The sequence below is a fragment of the Capricornis sumatraensis genome, chromosome 7 (genome assembly GCF_032405125.1).
Source record: "Capricornis sumatraensis isolate serow.1 chromosome 7, serow.2, whole genome shotgun sequence".
Lineage (NCBI taxonomy): Eukaryota > Metazoa > Chordata > Mammalia > Artiodactyla > Bovidae > Capricornis > Capricornis sumatraensis.
In genome coordinates this window covers 14,906,110-14,926,683 of record NC_091075.1, presented here as the reverse complement: position 1 = coordinate 14,926,683, position 20,574 = coordinate 14,906,110, and the positions used below count along the sequence as shown (strand labels likewise).

Here is a 20,574-nt window from a genome sequence, read left to right as displayed (position 1 = left end):
AAGTACTTCTTCACCTTGAATGACCTGCCCTAAATCAGTTGATCCCAAACTTTGAAACCTATCAATATCCCACTTCTGACTTCTTCCTCCTGAGACACTCAAAACCTCCATTGAGGTAATCATCTTTTTTTTTTTTTTTTAACAGAAAAAACATTGTAAAATTTATTCGCAATGCACAAGTTAAGATGAATAAAATGGCAATGGCGTCTTTCCTCTGAGTTGGATTTATAAAAATATTAGTGAGCTCAGTTTGCTGTATTTTGCTGTTTCATTTGGGGAATGATGAAGACAGTTATTTATAATTCTAAAGCTTGAAGCTGTGATGTCATTTATCACAGTATCGTCTGGAATTCTGAAAATGGTCTGTCTGGGACGACTTGGACATTTCTGGACTTGACATTTGAAAGAGGTTGGGTAACCAAATACCATAGTGGTATCTTTTTCCTATGTATATATCCTGTCATTCAAGAAATGGAGTTTATCTGCAATGTCACTGCCAAATAAAACCAAAAACAGGCGGGAGATATAACGATGCTGAGCCAGGAGCAAGTCTGATTCCTTTTTCCTCCAAGACATACCAACCATAGGTTTCTGCTGTGAGGGTTACCTGAAAAGCACCTTCCTCTGGGTTTCAGTAATCCCATTCAGGAGAATCCAGGAACTTCCTGAGACAAGCAGGGAGTTTGTCATTGGAAGTTTTCCTGTGCATGGCCTAACAGTGCTCCTTTTCCAGAGTAACCACTTCTGAGCTCATAGCAATAGTTCTGGAGTCAGGCAAAGAGGTCCCCAGAGGCTGGGAAAGGAAGTACAGATAAAATACTGGTGCCGACTGGGTGTGTCCATCCAAGACTGGGTGTGTTCATCCAAGACTGGGTGTGTTCATCTGTTAGGTTCTTCCATAAACTTGAATTTTCTTCCATGGCTGTGATACCATTTGGCTCACATTTCAGTCAATATTAAATGATACTGAAGCAAGTAATTAAGTCCTTTGCTTTTCCAGCATCAGAATTAAGTCCTCACAAAACCAGCAAAAGCCCAGACACTAGAGCTGGGGAGATTAAGGGTTTGGAGTGTATAGATCTTGAAAAATGAAGAGGCCCATGCTAGTGTCCTTAAGTTCATCTGGGCCTCTCATCTAGCCCACAGATATGCTGTGGTTGCCTGGCCTTTCCTGGCCCCATGTGGAGCTCCGGCCGCACACACACGTAAGTTTCCCAGCTGAGAGTGCAGTGCACTGAAGCAAGGTCCCGGACGCCCAGCCCTGGTGCTCGCCCTGCGCCCAGGTGTTCTGTGACTGCTGCCAAACTCCAGCGTGGCAGGATGGCGCCAGTGATGACCTCTTCTACAGCAATAAGATCTGAAATTTTTAGTTTTGTTTTAACAGACCTAAAAACACTGGGGCATTCAACGATTCAGAGGAAAAATGGGAGTCACACAGCAGTCCCTGCTGCCTGGCAGACTTGAAATCATGCTGAGTTTGTGACATTGTGAAGTCCCTCTGTGCTGGCCAGGGGGTGGGTGGGAGTGATTCTACTGGTGGAAATAGCCACGATGGAGTGAATGTCGGACAATGTCCTTTGCCCCTGTTCAGCTTGCTGTTTGTGTAAATTTGGGGGTTGGAGGATAATGCTTAAACATTCAGCAGGATTTTTTTTCATGGGCACTGAACTATTATTTGTTTAATTTTTATTTTATATCGGAGAATAGTTGATTTACATAACGATAGTTTCAGATGTATACATAGTGATTCAGCTATATGTATACATAAGCAAGTCCCCAATAGACAAACGAGTTCCATTCCAAGAGTGTGTTCGTAAGTCCAATTTGTTCATAAGCCCAGCAAAATTTGCCTGGGTACCAAACTTCTACAGATAATGCTGGAAACGTGAACTAACTTAAGTGACTGGACTTTGTGAACCCACTTTTGTGTTTTTGAAAGTTTACAGCTTGCAGGTTCATTTATGGGGAACGTACTGTATCTGTTCTTTTTCACGTTCTTTCCCCTATAGGTTATGACAGAGTTCTGAGTAGAGTTCCCTGTGTTACACAGTGGGTCTTTGCTAATTACCTACTTTATATATAGCAGTGTGTATATGTGAATCCCAACCTCCTCATTTATCCCTCCCCTGTACCTTTCCCTTTTGATAACCTTAAGTTTGTTTTCTAAGTCTGTGAATCTGTTTTGTAAATAAATTCATTTGTATCATTTTTTCTTTTAGATTCTGCATGTAAGTGATATCTAGTGATACTTGTTTTTCTCTGTCTGACTTCACTAGAATAATGATCTCTAGGTCCACAAATGGCATTGTTTCATTCTTTTTTATGCATGAGTAATAGTCCATTGTGTGTGTACCGCATCTGTATCCATCCCTCTATCAAAGGGCATCTAGGCTGCTTCCCTGTGTTGGCTACTATGAACAGTGCTCCTATGAACACTGGGATGCAGGCATCTTTTCAGATTCTGGTTTTATCTTGTTATATACCCAGCAGTGGGATTGCTGGATCATATGGTAGGACTATTTTTAGTTTTTTAAGGAAACTTCATACTGGTCTCTAGAGTGGCTGTACCATAAACAACATTTTCATTCAGCATTCTGGGTTCTTCGACAGTATAACTTCCTCCCTCCATAACTTCAAGTAGCTTCCTATTCCAGGCAGTTTCATAGATGAGGACTTACATCTAAACATTTATCCCAGACCTCATTCTCTGGTCTGGTTTATTTCTTAGCTTTCTTGCCCCACATCTTTCTCTTAACTTAATGATGACTATCTTAAATCTATCTTAACAGGCTTAGGTGGAAAGGAAATGTCCTTTATTCTGATTTTTGTTCCAGAACTAACTCATGTTGTTTAACTGAAAACATAAAGAACCTCTGCTGTTCAAAACCTTTTCAGTTACCTATTAGTGTTTGAGTTCTAGAATTAGGCAGACTTTACAATTGTGAGAAAACCCGGATAGCTGCATTCTCTCTATTTCCTTTCACGTTTGCTAGCAAACTGGTCAATTCTTGCCCGAGTCCATCTTTCTTCCAACAGCGTGCTAAAAACAGCCAGTAATGAGCTAACACAACATTCTAATTTAGAGCTGCAAGTTTGGCAGGTACTTAGTTATTGGCAGCCAAGTTTCTTTCCAAATCAGTTGCCACTGCATAAATAGCTCTCCATCTTTCCAATTTCCTCCATCAATTTCTGCCATCCCCTGAATGATGGTGTTTGTTGCAGGATTCTGTTAGAAGAGCACTCTAGTTGCAGGACCAATTTTTAGGGTGAAGATAGATGTCTCAAAATAAGTGATCTGAAAAACACAAGTGTATTTCCTGCTCCTCACACAGACCTATGCGGGTGTTCCGTGTCAGCAAGTGACCTTTCATGTGGAGAGTTGAGGACCGCCATTCATACTGTGGGGCTTCCCAGGTGGCTCAGTGATAAGCAATCCACCTGACGACGCAGGAGTTGCAGGAGGTGTGGGTTTGATCGATGCGTTGGGGAGATCCTCTGGAGAAGGAAATGGCCACCCACTCAGCATTCGTGCCTGGAGAATCTCACGGACAGAAGAGCTTTTGATGGGCTACAGTGCATAACATTGCAAAGAGGCGAACAGGACCAAAGCGACGGAGCGCACATACTGCGTCCCTGCGCCTGCTGCTCTCCTGCCACCCGGAGCCTCGGGATTCTCACTCAGCAGAGGACGGGACGAGTACAGAGTGCACACCTGGAGTGTCAGGTCTTTGGCCTTGGAAGTGACACACAGTGTTTCTGTTCACATTCTGTTGGCAAGGAGTAGGCACAAGACCACTCCCTGCCGGTGAGGTGGGGGATGAGATGTGTAACCCCTCTTCAGGATCAGGCAGCTGCTTTCCAGTGACAGCATTGTACTTAGGAAGGAGAACAATTTGTAGTGGTGAGTTGGTCATCTACCACATTCCCCCTTTTAGGGCAAATTTCTTTCTGATCTGGATACCAGAATCCTAATTTTCTGTTACAATTCAGTCACTAAGTTGTGTCCAGCTCTTTGTGACCTTGTAGACTGTAGTACTCCAGGCTCCCCTGTCCTCCACTGATCAGCCGGAGTTAGTTCAGATTCATGTCCACTGAGTCGATGATGCCTTCCACCCATCTCATCCTCTGTAGTCCTCTTCTCCTCCTGCCCTTAATCTTTCCCAGCATCAGGGTCTTATCCAGTGAGTGGGCTCTTTGCATCAGACGGCCAAAGTATTGTAGCTTTAGCATCAGTCCATCTAAGGAATGTTCAGGGTTGATTTCCTTTAGGACTGACTGGTTTAATCTCTGTGCTATCCAAGGGACTCTCAAGAGTCTTCTCTAGCACTGTAGTCAAAAACATTAGTTCTATGGTGTTTAGCCTTCTTAATGTTCCAACTGTCACATCTGTACATGACTACTGTAAAAACCATAGCTTTGACTATATGGACCTTTGTTGGCAAAGTGATGTCTCTGCTTTTTAATATGCTGTCTAGGTGCGTCATAGCTTTCCTTCCAAGGAGCAAGCATCTTTTAATTTCATGGCTGCAGTTAAACAGTCTGCAGTGATTTTGAAGCCCAAGAAAATAAAAATCTGTCACTACTTCAATTTTTTCCCCTTCTATTTTCCATGATTTGATAGGATAAGATACTATTATCTTCATTTTTTTTGAATGTTGAGTTTCAAGCCAGCTTTTGTACTCTGCTCTTTCACCCTCATCAAAAGGATTTTTAGTTCCTTTTCACTTTCTGCCATTAGGGTAGTATCATCTACATTTCTGAGGTTGTTGATATTTCTCCTGGCAATCTTGATTCCAGCTTGTGATTCATCCAGCCCGGCATGTTACATGATGTACTCTGCATAGATGTTAAATAAGCAGGGTGACAGTATACAGCCTGACATACTCCTTTCCAATTTTGAACCAGTCAGTTGTTCCATGTCCAGTTCTAATTGTTGCTTCATGACCGACATACAGGTTTCTCAGATGGCAAGAAAGGTGGTCTGATATTCCAGTCTATTGAAGAATTTTCTGCAGTTTGTTGCAGTCCACACAGTCAAAGGCTTTAGCACATTCAATGAAGCAGAAATAGGTGTTTTTCTGAAATTCCCTTGCTTTCTCTGTGATACAATGAATGTTAGCAGTTTCATCTGGTTTCTATGCTTTTCGAAACCCAGCTTATATATCTAGAAGTCCTGAGTTCACATACTGCTGGATCCTATATTGAAGATTTTGAGCATTACTTTGCTAGTATGTGAAATGAGTGCAATTGTGTGGTAGTTTGAACATTCTTTGGCATTGCCCTTCTTTGTAATTGGAATAAAAACTAACCTCTTCCAGTCCTGTGGCCACTGCTGAATTTTCCAAATTTGCTGGCATATTGACTGCAGCCCTTTAACAGCATCATCTTTTAGGATTTGAAATAGCTCAGCTGGAATTCCACCACTTCCATTAGCTTTGTTCATAGTAATGCTTCCTAAGTCCCACTTGACTTCACATTCCAGGATGTCAAGCTCTAGGTGAGGTACCAAGCCTTTGTAATTATCTGGGTCATTAAGACCTTTTTTGTATAGTTCTTCTGTGCATTCTTGCCACCTCTTCTTAATCTCTTCTGCTTCCATTATTCCTTACCATTTCTAACCTTTATCAGGCTTGATTTCCTTTAGGATTGACTGGTTTGATTTCCTTGCTGTCCAAGGGACTCTCAAGAGCCTTCTTCAGCTCCAAAATTAGAAAGCATCAATTCTTTAGCACTCAGCATTCTTTATGGTCCAATTCTCACATCCCTACATGACTTGCTGTTCTCTGGAACTTTGCTTTCAGTTGGGTGTATCTTTCCCTTTCTCTTTTGCCTTTCACTTCTCTTCTTTTCTCAGCTATTTGTAAAGCTTCCTCAGGCAACTACTTTTCCTGCTTGCATTTCTTTTTCTTGAGAATGGTTTGGGGCACTGTTTCCTATACAGTGTTGTGAATCTCTGTCCATAGTTCTTCAGACACTCTGTCTACTAGATCTTATCCCTTAAATCTATTTGTTACCTCCACTGTATAATCATAAGGGATTTGATTTAAGTCGTACCTGAATGACCTAGTGGTTTTCCCTACTTTCTTCAATTTAAGCCTGCATTTTTAAATAAGGAATTCAATCTGAGCCACAGTCAGTTCCAGGTCCCATTTTTGCTGACTGTATAGAGTAGCAAAGAATATAATCAATCTGATTTTGGTATTGACCATTTGGTCATTTCCATGTGTAGAGATGTCTCTTGTTGCTGGAAAAGGGTGCTTGCTATGACCCGTGTGTACTCTTGACAAAACTGTTAGCCTTTTCCCTCCTTCATTTTGTACTCCAGGGCCAAACTTGCTGTTGGTCCAGGTATCTCTTGACTTCCTACTTTTCCCCCATAGGATGAAAAGGACATCTTTTTTGGTGTTAATTCTGGAAGGTGTTGTAGGTCTTCATAGAACTGGTTGACTTCAGCATCAGTGGTTGGAGCATAGAGTTGGATTACTGTGATGTTGAATGGTTTGTTTGCTTTGGAAATGAAATGAGATCTTCCTGTCATTTTTCAGATTGCACCCAAGTACTGCATTTTAGACTATTTTGTTGACTATGAGAGCTACTCCATTTCTTATAAGGGATTCTTGCCCACAGTAGTAGATATAATCGTCATCTGAATTTAATTTGCCCTTTCCTGTCCATTTTAGTTCACCATTTCTTAAGATGTCAATGTTCATTCTTGTTATCTTGACCATGTCCAATTTACCTTGATTCATGGACCTAACTTTCCAGGTTCCGATGCAGTAGTATTCTTTACAGCATCAGACTTGACTTTCACCACCAGACACATCCACAACACAGTCATTTCTGCTTTGGCCCAGCTACTTCATTCTTTCTGGAACTATTTGTAACTGCTCTCTGCTCTTCCCCAGTAGCATATTGCCCACCTTCTGACCTGGGGGGGCTCATCTTCCAGTGTCGTATCTTTTTGCCCTTTCATACTGCTCGTGGAGTTCTCACTGCAAGAACGCTGGGGTGGTTTGCCATTCCCTCCAGCAGGGGGTCGCGTTTTGTTAGAACTCTTCATGATGACCCATCCGTCTTGGGTGGCCCTGCACAGAATGGCTCATAGCTTCATTGTGTTATGCAAGCTCCCCTGCCATGGCAAGGCTGTGATCCTTGAAGGGGGTAACTGTCTGTGGCTGCAAATAATAAATATCCAGTTAATTCATTGTTTTTTCTTCCATATGTACTGTTATCATCAGGGCTCAGGAGTTTCCATCATTCACCTGGGGTAACTGCCTTAAATTCCTAGTTGTATGAGTTTCCTACTGCATCTGTAAGAAATTCCCACAAACTTAGTGGCTTAAGGCAGCTTGTATTTATTTTCTTAAAATCCTGAGAGTCAGAATTCTCCCTGGACTGAAATCAGTGTGTACCTTCTGAGGCTCTCTGACAGTATCTGCTTGCTTGCCTTTCTCAGCTCTTAGAAACCAGTTGTGTTCCTTGCCTCATATACCTTCCCCCATTTTCAAAGCCAGAAGTATAGTGTCTTCAAATCTCTCCCTCTCTCTGATAGCTGGCTCTGTAATCACATATTCATTAATTTTTCTGCCTGCATTTCTCCCTTTATAAGGACTCTTGTGACTATCCTAGGTCCACCCAGGTAATTCAGGGTTACCGCCCCATCTCAAGATCCTTAATTTACTCACATCTATCTCTTTTTTGCTATATAAGATAACATATTCCCAGGTCCTAGGGATTAGGACATGGGCATGTTTCATGATTAGATGGTTATTATTTTGCCTACCCCAGAATCCACATCTTGACCCACTTCAGTATATGCTCCACATTGCTACCAGAGTGATCTCTCTAAAATACAGAACTAGCCAAATCATTCCTATTTTTTTTTTAAGTAGTACATTTTATTACTAGACTGGTGAATTTTGGAAAATGACTTCTCAAAGCAAACCTAACGTGAAGAGTCAAACAAGATCACACCAATTGGAGAAAATGCATATAGGGTACAGAAGCAGAAGCATTTTTAATTTCTCAGTTGACTTCATTGTGTCCTATATACTCATGATTCAAAATTATTTATATGAAGTATAAGCAATATGAATAATTATATTAGTGTCAGATAAATAGCAAGGCAATTTGATATTTGTATGTATTACAAAATGACCACCATAATATCTAACATCCATCATCGTATGTAGTTATAATTTTTTCCTCATAATGAGAATTTAAGACTATTCTTTTAGCAACTCTCAAATATGCAGTTCTGTTTTATTAACTATAAACACCATGCTGTATATTACATCCCCACGGCTTATTTTTAATTGGAGGATAATTGCTTTACAATATTGTATTGGCCTCTGCCACACAATGACATGAATCAGCCACGAGCATGTGTATGTCCCCTCCCTCTCGAACCTTCCCCCACTCCCCACTCCATCTCGCCCCTCTACGCAGTCACAGAGCGCTGTGTGAGTTCCCTGTGCTATGCAGCAAATTCCTGTTCAGTTCAGTCCAGTCGCTCAGCCGTGTCCGACTCTTTGCAACCCCATGAATCGCAGCACGCCAGGCCTCCCTGTCCATCACCAACTCCTGGAGTTCACTCAGACCCACGTCCATCGAGTGGGTGATGCCATGCAGCCATCTCGTCCTCTGTCATCCCCTTCTCCTCCTGCCCCGAGTCCACCCCCAGCAGCAGGGTCTTTTCCAGTGAGCCATCTGTTTTACATGTGGTAGCAGATATGTTTCAATGCTGCCCTCTCAATCGGTCCCACCTTCTTCTTCCCACTCTGTGTCCAAAGTCTGTTCTCTATGTCTGTGTCTCTATTCTTGCTCTACAGACGGGTTCATCAGTACCATTTTTCTAGGTTCCATATATATGCGTTAATACATGATATTCTGTCTTTCTAACTTACTTCACTCTGTATAACAGGCTCTAGGTTCATCCATCTCACTAAAATTGACTCAAATGACTGAGTAGTAGTCCCTTGTATCTGTGTACCACAGCTTCTTTATCCATTCATCTGTCGCTGGACGTCTAGGTTGCGTCCGTGTCCTAGCAATTGTAAATAGCGCTGCAATGAACACAGGGCTTCATGTGTCTTTTTCAGTTATGGGTTTCTCAGAGCATATGCCCAGTAGTGGGATTACTGGGTTATATTTATTCCCAGTTTTTAAAAGAATCTCCATACTGTTCTCCATAGGGGCTATATCAATTTACATTCCCACCAACAGTGCAAGAAGGTTCCCATTTCTCCACACCCTCTCCGGCATTTATTGTTTGTAGATTTTTTTTGATAATGGCCATTCTAACTGGTATGAGGTAGTACCTCATGGTAGTTTTGATTTGCATTTCTCTAATAATGAGCAGTGTTGAGCATCTTTTCACATGCTTCTTGGCCATCTGTCTGTCTTTTTTGGAGAAATGTCTGTTTAGGTCTTCTGCCCACTTTTTATTGGGTTTGTTGTTTTTCTGGTATTGTGCTACATGAGCTGCGTGTATATTTTGAAAATTAATCCTTTGTCTGTTGTTTCATTTGCTATTTTTTTCTCCCATTCTGTTTAGTTTCCTTTGCTGTGCCAAACCTTTAAAGTTTAATTAGGTCCCACTTGTTTGTTTTTGTTTTATTTCCATTACTCTAGGAGGTGGGTCAAAGAGGATATTGCTGTGATTTATGTCAGAGTGTTTTGCCCATGTTTTCCTCTAAATGTTTTATAGTTTCTGGACTTACATTTAAGTCTTTAATCCATTTTGAGTTTATTTTTGTGTAAGATGTTAAGTGTTCTAATGTTATTCTTTTACATGTGGCTGTCCAGTTTTCCCAGAACTACCTACTGAAGAGGCTGTCTTTCTTCCTTTGTGTGTTCTTGCCTCTTTTGGCAAAGCTAAGGTGCTCATAGATGTGTGGGTTTATCTCTGGGCTTTCTGTCTTGTTCCATTGATCTATATGTCTGTTTTTGTACTGGTACCATACTGTCTTGATTACTGTATCCAAGACTTATTTTAGAACTGGGAGTGCACCTTTTGACCCTTTACCCATTTCTCCTACCACCCCCCTCCACCTTCGTTCGTTGCCTCTGGCAACCACCAATCTGTTATTTGTATCTATGAGCTCTTTTTTTTTTTTTTTTTAAGATTCTACATATAATGATTAGCATGATGCCCTCAAGGTCCATCTTTGTTATAAATGGCAAGATTTCCTCTTTTTTTATGGATGATAAACATTGTGTATATACACCACATTTTCTTTACCCATTTATCCTTTGATGGGCATTTTGTTGCTTCCTTATATTGACTAGTGTAGATAGTGCTGCAGTGAAAATGGGAATGTAACTATCTTTTTGAGTTAGTGCTTTTGTTTCCCCTGGGGAAATGCCCCAAAGTTAAATGACTAGATCATATGTTCTATTTTTAATTTTTTGAGGAATCTCTGTACTGTTTTCCATGATTGCACCAATTTACATTCCCACCAGCTGTGTACAAGAGTTCTCTTTTCTCTACATCCTTAATGCCTATTATTTCTTGTCTTTTTGGTAATAGCCATTGTAACATGTCTGAAGTGATACCCCATTTTGGTTTTGATTTGTATTTCACTGATTAAAAATCTTGAGCATCTGTTCATGTATATCTGTTTGCCATCTGTATGTCTTCTTTGGAGAAATATGTTTAGAACTTCCACCCATTTTTTAAACTGGATTGTTTGTTTTTTTGTTATTGTGTTGTGTGAGTTCTTTATATATTTTGGATATTCATCCCTTATCAGATAGATGATTTGCAACTATTTTCTTGCATTTGGTAGGCCGCCTTTTCATTTTCTTTGTGATTTCTTTTGCTCTGAAGTTGATGTAGTCCCACCTGTTTGTTTTGCTTTTGTTGTCTTTTCTTTTGGTGTCAAATCCAAAAATCCTTGCCAATACCAACGTCAAGGAGCTTATCGCCTGTTTTCTTCTTAGGAGTTTTTATGGCTTCAGGTCTTAAAATCAAGTGTTTAATTCATTTTGAGTTAATTTTTGTGTTTGGTGTAAGATAGTGGCCTATTTCATTCTTTTGCATGTGTCTGTCTGGTTTTCCAACACCTTTATTGATGAGATTGTCCTTTTGACATTATGTATTTTTGGCTCTTTTGTCATACATTAATTGATCATATAGTTTGGGTTTATTTCTGGGCTCTCTTCTGTTCAGTGAATTTATGTATCTCTTTTTATGCCAGTACCATGGTGTTCTGATTACCATAGCTTTGAATATAATTTGAAATAAGGAAGCACGTTGCTTCCAACTTTGCTTCTTTCTCAAGTTTGCTTTGGTCGTTCAGAATCTTTATAGTTCCATATCAATTTAAGGATTTTTGTGAAAAATGCTATTGGAATTTTGATAGAGATTACATTGAATCTGTAGATTGCTTTGGGTACTGTGGACTTTTTAGCAATATTCTTCTGCTTCTTGAGTACAGAATATCTTTCCTTTTATTTATATTTCCAGTTTCTTTCATCAATACCTTAGTTTTCAGCATACAGATCTTTTTCTTTCCTGGTTAAATTTATTCTTGAGTATTTTCTCCTGATACACCTGTAAATGGGATTGTGTTTTTAATTTTTCTTCTGATCATTTTTGGTGTATAAAAACACAACAGATTTTTGTATATTGATTTTGTATTCTGAAACTTTGTTGAATTTGTTGATTTATTCTAACAGTTTTTTTGTTGGCGTCTTTTGGGTTTTCTATATATAAAATATCATGTTATCTGCAAATAGTGACAGTTTCACTTCATTTTCGATTTGGATGGCTTATTTTTCTTGCCTAATTGCTCTGGATAGGACTTTGAATACTATGTTGAATAGAAGTGGTGAGGATGGGCATCCTTGGATATGATGCCATGCATCATACCACACCATGCCACCCATACATCATTGGATATGATGTTAGCTGTGGGCTTGCCATATATAAACTTTATTATGTTGAAGTACATCCTCTCTATATTCACTGTATTGAGAGTTTTTATCACTAATATATGTTGAATTTTGCTAAATGCTTTTTCTGATCTATTGAAAGGATTGTACAATTTCTATCCTTCATTAATGTGGTATGTCATGTTGATTGATTTTCTTATGTTAAACCTTCCTTGCATGCTTGGAATTAATCCCACTCAATTGTAATTTATGATCCTTTCAATGTATTATTGAATTTGATTGCTAACATTTTGTTGAGGATTTTTGCATCTATGTTCATTCGCTGGGGATATTGGCCTGTATTTTTCTTTATTTGTAATGTCCTTGTCTGGTTTTGGCATCAGCGTGATGCTGGCCTCATAAAGTGAGTTTGGAAGTGTTTCCTCCTCTTCTGTCTTTTAGAAGAATTTGAGAAGGGTTGGTATTAATTCTTCCTTAAATGTTTGGAATGCACCAGTGCAACTGGACACTTGTTTCTTGGGAAGTTCATCACAACCCCTTAATGTCTCTCTATCCATTATGTATAAGTAAGTTCCATTATTCTTACCATACATGATGATGCATGTTATTTGCTATTTGCTGCTTTTAGTAGATTTACCTGCCAGGAGAAAATACTAAACCATGAGTCTCTCTAGTATTATTTCCTGAGACTTTCCCTGCTCTTCTAATTTTTGCTTCAGCAACTCTAAACTTCACATAGATTTCTGAATGTATCCTGACATTTTCATCTTTACTGTTTCCCCATATGTTGTTCTATCTACCTGAAACTCCTCTTTAGTTCTGCTAGAAAGCTTCTATTAATATTTCAGATTTTAACATATGTATCCACTCAACTGAAGTCTTAGATAATTGCCTTGCATAAGCCTGACTAAATCCAATTATTGATTTGCTCAATACCAGCACCCACACAGATGAACATAACGGGAGAAAAACATCTCTCTGTGCTGACTTGTCTCATGTTTTGTGACTGTAAACTCTAGTGCACTCTCAGAACTTCCTGTCAACACAACCGTACCTCCCTAGTGTGCGCCCTCTTCTTATCCTCCCTTCCCCAACATTTCCTACCTTCTCTTCCTTTCAAAATCTGATATCCCTTCTTCCATCCTCACACTAGACTGGGGATTTTGCTTCCTCTATAAATTGAAGCGGTAGGAACAAAGCAAAGAGAATTTCATGCTGCCCGTCTAAAACCTGCTTTCCTGTATGTAGTGAGTTACGTTCTCCACTTTTCCTTCTGTTACATAAAAGATCTGTCAGTGCTCCCATCTGAGTCAACCCTTCTATGGGCACTGAAACCTCTCTGCTTTCAATGACTTTGTTCCTGCCATTTCTCTCCTCTCCCGAACTCCTGTGTCATATAACCTGCAGATTGAGAAGCTCATGAGCCCTGAGCACAAAAAACATAAAGGAAATCCAGACTGATATGGTTATATTTTTAAAATCAATGAGGGGAATTTGGGCAATAATCTCTTCAGTTCAGTCTTTCAGTCCTGTCCGAGTCTTGTGACCCCGTGGAATGCAGCACGCCAGGCTTCCCTGTCCATCACCAACTCGTGGAACTTGCTCAAACTCATGTTCATTGAGTCAGTGATGCCATCCAACCATCTCATCCTCTGTCATCCCCTTCTCCTACTACCTTCAATCTATCCCAGCATCAGGGTCTTTTCCAATAAGTCAGTTCTTCGCATCATGTGGCCCGAAGTATTGGAGTTTCACCTTCAGCATCAGTCCTTCCAATCAATATTCAGGACTGGTTTCCTTTGGGATTGACTGGTTGGATCTCCTTACAGTCCAAGGGACTCTTGAGTCTTTTTCAACACCACAGTTCAAAAGCATCAATTCTTTGGCACTCAGCTTTCTTTATAGTGCAACTCTCACATCCATACATGACTACTGGAAAAACCATAGCTTTGACTAGGCAGACCTTTGTTTGCAGAGTAATAGCTCTGCTTTTTAATATGCTGTCTAGGTTGGTCATAGCTTTTCTTACAAGGAGCAAGTATCTTTTAATTTCATGGCTGCAATCACCATCTGCAGTGATTTTGGAGCCCAAGAAAATAAAGTCTGTCACTGTTTCCACTAGTTCCCCATCTATTTGCCATGAACTGATGGAACCAGATGCCATGATCTTCATTTTTGAATGTTGAGTTTTAAGCCAGCTTTTTCACACTCCTCTTTCACTTTCATCAACAGGCTCTTTGGTTCTTCTTCGCTTTCTGCCACAAGGGTGGTATCATCTGTGTATCTGAGGTTTTTAAAATTTTTCCCGGCAGTCTTGATTCCAGCTTGTGCTTCATCCAGCCCAGCGTTTCTCATGATGTACTCTGCATATAAGTTAAATAAGCAGGATGACAGTATACAGCCTTGATGTACTCCTTTCCCAATTTGGAACTAGTCTGTCTTTTCCATGTATGGTTCTAACTGTTGCTTCTTGACCTGCATACAGATTTCTCAGGAGGAAGTTCAGATGGTCTGGTATTCCTATCTCTTGAAGAATGTTCCACAGTTTGTTGTGATCCACACAGTCAAAGTCTTTGGCATAGTCAATGAAGCAGAAGTAGATGTTTTTGTGGAACTCTCTTGCTTTTCCTATGATCCAGCAGATGTTGGCAATTTGATCTCTGGTTCCTCTGCCTTTTCTAAATCCAGCTTGAACATCTGGAAGTTCACGGTTCATGGACTGTTGAAGTCTGGCTTGGAGACTTTTGAGTATTACTTTGCTAGTGTGTGAGATGAGTGCAATTGTGTGGTAGTTTGAGCATTCTTTGCATTGCCTTTTTTTGGGATTGGAAAGAAAACTGACCTTTTCCAGTCCAGTGGCCACTGCTGAATTTTCCATATTTGCTGGCATATTGAGTGCAGCACATTCACAGCATCATCTTTCAGGATTTGAAATAACTCAACTAGAATTCCATCACCTCCACTAGCTTTGTTCATAGTGATGCTTCCTAAGGCCCACTTGACTTTGCATTCCAGGATGTCTGGCTCTAGGTGAGTGATCACATCATTGTGGTTATCTGGGTCATGAAGATTTTTTTTGTATAGTTCTTCTGTGTATTCTTGCCACCTCTGCTTAATATCTTCTGCTTCTGTTAGGTCCATAACATTTCTGTATATCTCTCAAATAATCTCTTCAAATTTTTTTTTTATTTCCTTCTATGGAAATAAATGCCTTTTTATGGAGATTTCAATTACACATGTTTTAGGCTTCCTAAAGTTGCTCACAGCACATAATCAACTGCTCATGATTTTTCTGGTTGGTAAAGAATCCGCGTGCAATGCAGGAGACACTGGTTCAGTTCCTGAGTAGGGATAGTCTATCCACTCCAGTATTCTTGCACTTCCCTGTGGCTCAGCAGGTAAAGAATTTGCCTGCAATGCAGGAGACTTGGGTTCAATCCCTGGGTTGGGAAGATCCCCTGGAGAAGGGAAACGCTACCCACTCCTGTATTCTGGCCTAAAGCATTCCATGGACTGTATAGTCAATGGAGTTACAAAGACTCAGACATGACTTAGTGACTTTCACTTCCAATGTTTTTTAGTTTTTTCCCTCTGCTTCATTTTGCATAGTTTGAACTACTTTTTATTTGTCAGTTCATTTATTTTGTAGTGTTTAATGTACTCATAATCCTATCCACTGTATTTCTTTCCCAGACATAGTCGTTTTTATATCTAGAAGTTCTTTTTGGAACTTTTCCTATATATATTTAAATATTTCCACTTAACATGCCCAAATCTTTTCTTGAACATATGAAATATAGTAACTGTTTTAATGCTCTTCTCTACTCATTTTATTATTTTGTGCCCTTTCTCGATCTGTTCATTTTTGTTTTTTCTCCACATCATGGTTTGTGTTTTCCTGCTTCTTTGCATGCCTGGTGATTTTTATCATATGCCAGACACAGTGAATTTTACCTTATGTATTGCTGGGTATTTTGTACTTCTGTAGTTAAATTTTTTTTTTTTTTCTGTGACTCAGTTAAGTTACTTGGAAAGAGTTTGATTCTCTCTGAGGCTTGTTTCTAATGAACTGTTAGGTGGGATCAGAAAATCCTTTAGGCTAATCTCCTCCCACTACAGGGCCAAGTTCACTTTTGATACTCTGTTGACACCAGAATACTCTAATTCACAGGTGAATCCACAAGGACTTCTCACTCTGGCTAGTGAAAGCACAAACTATTCCCAGCTCTGTGTGGCCCCTCATGATTAGCTTTTGGGAATTTTCTCCCAGCCTTGCTAATCCTTACTCAGCTGAACACTCAAGGAGTATCCTCTGCAAATTTCCAGCACATTCCCTCTGCAGTTCTCTTCTTGGAACTTGACCCTGTGAACTGGACTTGCCTTGGCTACACTGTTCTCCTGCTTTCTTCTCTCAAGGAGACTATTGAGTAATTCTTGGGCCCTCACTCCCACTTTGTATTATGGCTGGAAACTCTCTAGGCACTGAACTTGGGTAATCGTAGGACTTAACTTTTTTCTTTCTTTTTCTCAGAGATCACTTCCTGTGGCAACTAATACCCAATGTCTGAAAACCATGGTTTGTTTTGTAGCCATTTTGTCTATTTTTAAAATTGTTTCCAGCTAGAAGGTAAATCTAGTCCCCAGACTACATCCTGGCATACTCAATTTTGAATGCTTGACTTTTTTTTTTTAATATAATGACACATAACCGTATCAAAGTGTATACTGGCTTTTTGTTGGTGTTCAGTCACTTGATTGTGTCTGACTCTTTGCGACCCCATGGATTGCAGCATGTCAGGCTTCCCTGTCCTTCACCGCTTCTGGAGTTTGCTCAAACTTACGTCCATTGAATCGGTGATGCCATCCATCCATCTCATCCTCTGTCATCCCCTTCTCCTCCTGCCTTCAATCTTTCCCAGCATCAGGGTCTTTTCCAAGGAGTAAGTTCTTCGCATCAGGTGGCCAAAGTATTGGAGCTTCAGTTGCAGTAACAGTCCTTCCAATGACTATTCAGGGCTGATTTCCTTTAGGATTAACTGGTTTGATCTCCTTGCTGTCCACGGACTCTCAAGGGTCTTTTCCGACACCAAAGTTCAAAGCATCAGTTCTTTGATTCTCAGCCTAAAGTTCTCACACTGCTGTGAACGTTCTAGGTCCCACAATAGACTTCCCAACCTGGGGATCTGGCAAATGGACTGAGTATCCCAAACGAATCTGACTTTGAAGGTCAGCAGGATTTGATTACAGAACTTCCACAGGACTGGAGAAGCAGAGACTCTTGGAGGGCACAAACAAAACCTTGTGTTTACCAGGACCCAGGAGAAAGGAGCAATGACCTCACAAGAAACTGAGCAAGACTTGCCTGTGTGTGCTTGAGAGTCTCTGTCAGAGGCGTGGGTGGACAGTGACCTACGCGGGGGTGGGGGAGGGTCAGGAGCCCTGGCTGCAACAGTCTTGGGAGGCCCAGCTTGCTCACATAAGTCCTTTTGAATGAGGTTGCTCTTACTGTCATTACCCCTACCGTAGTTTGGCCTCAGGCCAAACTACAAGGAGGGAACACAGCCCCACCCATCAGCAGAAAATTAAAGACTTACTGAGCATGACCTCGCCCACGAGAACAAGAGCCAGTTTTCGCCACAGCCAATCCTTCCCATCAGGAAGCTTACACAATGCCTCTTATCTTCATCCATCAGAGGGCAGACAGAATGAAAACCACAATGAGAGCAAACTAACCAAACCAATCACTTGGACCGTAGCCTCGCGTAACTCAATGAAATGATGAGCCATGCTGTCTAGGGCCCCGCAAGATGGAGAGGTCTGACAAAACATGGTCCACTGGAGAAGGGAATGGCGAGCCACATCAGCATTCTTGCCTTGAGAACCCCATGAACAGTAAGAACAGTACTGGCTTTTTAAAGATTAATAGATGTTTTGGTTGTGCTAGGTCTTCCTTGCCGTGCACGGGGCTCTCTCTAGTTGTGGGGGGCGGGGCGACTCTTCGCTGCAGCGCCTGGGGCTCTCACTGCAGTGGCTGCTCTTGCTGTGACCACAGGCTCTAGGTGCCCTGGCTCAGTAGTTGTGGCTCGCAGGCTCCAGAGCCTGGCTCCAGTAGTTGTGCATGGCTTTGTTGCTCCATGGTGTGTGGACCCTCCCAGACCAAGGATCAAACCCACGTCCCCTGAACTGGCAGGCAGATTCCCACCTGCTGTATGACCAGGGAAGCCTGATGCTTGACTTCTTTTCCACCTTCCTCTCATTCTCCACATGTCATATTCCTCTAGTCAAGTTTTGTGTTTGGCTGCATTTTCTTCCTCCTTGATTCTATCCAGATCTATTTTTCATCTGATCTTATTGATAAATGATGACCTGTACTTTTTCTCATTCTGCTGCTGCTAAGTCGCTTCAGTCGTGTCCGACCCTGTACGACCCTATAGACGGCAGCCCACCAGGCTCCCCTGTCCCTGGGATTCTCCAGGCAAGGACACTGGAGTGGGTTGCCATTTCCTTCTCCAATGCATGAAAGTGAAAAGTGAAAGTGAAGTTGCTCAGTCGTGTCCGACTCTTCGCGACCCCATGGACTGCAGCCCACCAGGCTCCTCCGTCCATGGAGTTTCCCAGGCAAGAGTACTGGAGTGGGGTGCCATTGCTTTCTCATTCTACATTTAACTAACTCTCTGTTTAGTATCTAATCACAGTTTGTGTTCATCACCATAAATATATTGGGCAAGAGTGGATTCCAAATAGCTTTGTTTGTGAAGCCTTCATTTCTGATTAGTTACTACACACGTTTTTTCTGATTTTGAAAGACCCAAGAATATCTGTGGGATCCCCGAGACATTTTCAAGGATTGTATAAGGTTAAAACTATTTTCATAATACTATTAAAGTCTTAACTGTTCTATTTCCTCTTGATGGCAATAGAGTTTTCTAAAGGCTGTGTGATATATGGTGACATTGTTCTAAGGGCTAATGGATGGTGTGGTGGTGGTGGTTTAGTCACCGTGTCGTGTCCGACTGTTGCGACCCCATGGACTAAAGCCTGCCAGGCTCCTCTGTCCATGGGATTCTCCAGGCAAGAATACTGGAGTGGGTTGCCATTTCCTTCTCCAGGGGATCTTCCTGACCCAGTGATCAAACCTGGGTCCTCCTGCATTGCAGGCAGATTCTTTATCAAGTGAGCTACAAGGGAAGTCCTGTTTTAATGGATGGTGTGCTTGTATATTATGATGTTTGAACACCTTTTTGGTTTTTATATCCAATTTGGTAAATGTCAATAAACATACCCACATAAAAGTAATCTTTATGAGGTTGTCAATTATTTTTAAGTGTATAAAGTATCCAAAGACTGAAGTGTTTGAGAAATATTCTGTAGGTTTCACAAATTCATTCTTTTCATTCTACACTTAAAATTGACAATAGCTATTATATTTCTTGGGATTTATTACTCTTAGAATTGGCTGTTAGATTGGATACCAGGTACAAACTGGTATCCAATTATCTGGTCTTCCTGGAAAGGAGATAGATTTTTTTGTTCCCCTGTATTATTGGTAGTACTATAGGAAGGTTAATTTTATAGGTCAAAATGACTGGGCCATGGGGTACCCAGATATTGGTTAATGTTAGTCTGGGTGTAGTGAGGGTGTTTCTGGAAGAGATGAACATTTGAATTGGTTGACTGAGTAGAGCAGATTGCTCTTCCTCCTGTTGGTTGGTCTCCTCTACCAACTGAAGGCCTGAATAGAATAAAAATGCAGACTCTCCCTCTAGTAAGAGGGAACTCCTGTTGTCTGACTGCATTTGCACTGAGACTTCAATTGGTATTTTCCTGCCTTCTGACTTGAATGGAAACATGGCTTTTTGTAGGTCTCAAACTCCTTGGCTTCCAGAGTTGAACCAAACCATTGACTTTTCTGGGTCTCCAGCTTGTAGATTGTGGGCCTTAATCAGTTTTCATAATTATGTAAGGTCAGTTTTCATTCCAATCCCAAAGAAAGGCAATGCCAAGGAATGCTCAAACTACCACACAATTGCACTCATCTCACACGCTAGTAAAGTAATGCTCAAAATTCTCCAACCCAGCCTTCAGCGATACGTGAACCATGAACTTCCTGATGTTCAAGCTGGTTTTAGAAAAGGCAGAGGAACCAGAGATCAAACTGCCAACATCCGCTGGATCATGGAAAAAGCAAGAGAGTTCCAGAAAAACATCTATTTCTACTTTATTGACTATGCCAAAGCCTTTGACTATGTGGATCACAAGAAACAGGAAAATTCTGAACGAGATGGGAATACCAGACCACCTGACCTGCCTCTTGAGAAATCTGTATGCAGGCCAGGAAGCAACGGTTAGAACTGGACATGGAACAATAGACTGGTTCCAAATAGGAAAAAGAGTACATCAAGGCTGTATATTGTCACCCTGCTTATTTAACTTATGTGCAGAGTACATCATGAGAAACGCTGGACTGGAAGAAACACAAGCTGGAATCCAGATTGCCGGGAGAAATATCAATAACCTCAGATATGCAGATGACACCACCCTTAGGGCAGAAAGTGAAGAGGAACTAAAAAGCCTCTTGATGAAAGTAAAAGAGGAGAATGAAAAAGTTGGCTTAAAGCTCAACATTCAGAAAACGAAGATCATGGCATCTGGTCCTATCACTCCATGGAAAATAGA

The 20,574-nt window shown here is 40.9% G+C and overlaps 1 pseudogene; it reads right to left on the bottom strand.

The window, feature by feature from the left end:
• Window positions 1-325: 325 nt before the first annotated feature.
• LOC138082265 (popeye domain-containing protein 3-like) lies at window positions 326-17,727 on the bottom strand (annotated as a pseudogene).
• Window positions 17,728-20,574: the final 2,847 nt, after the last annotated feature.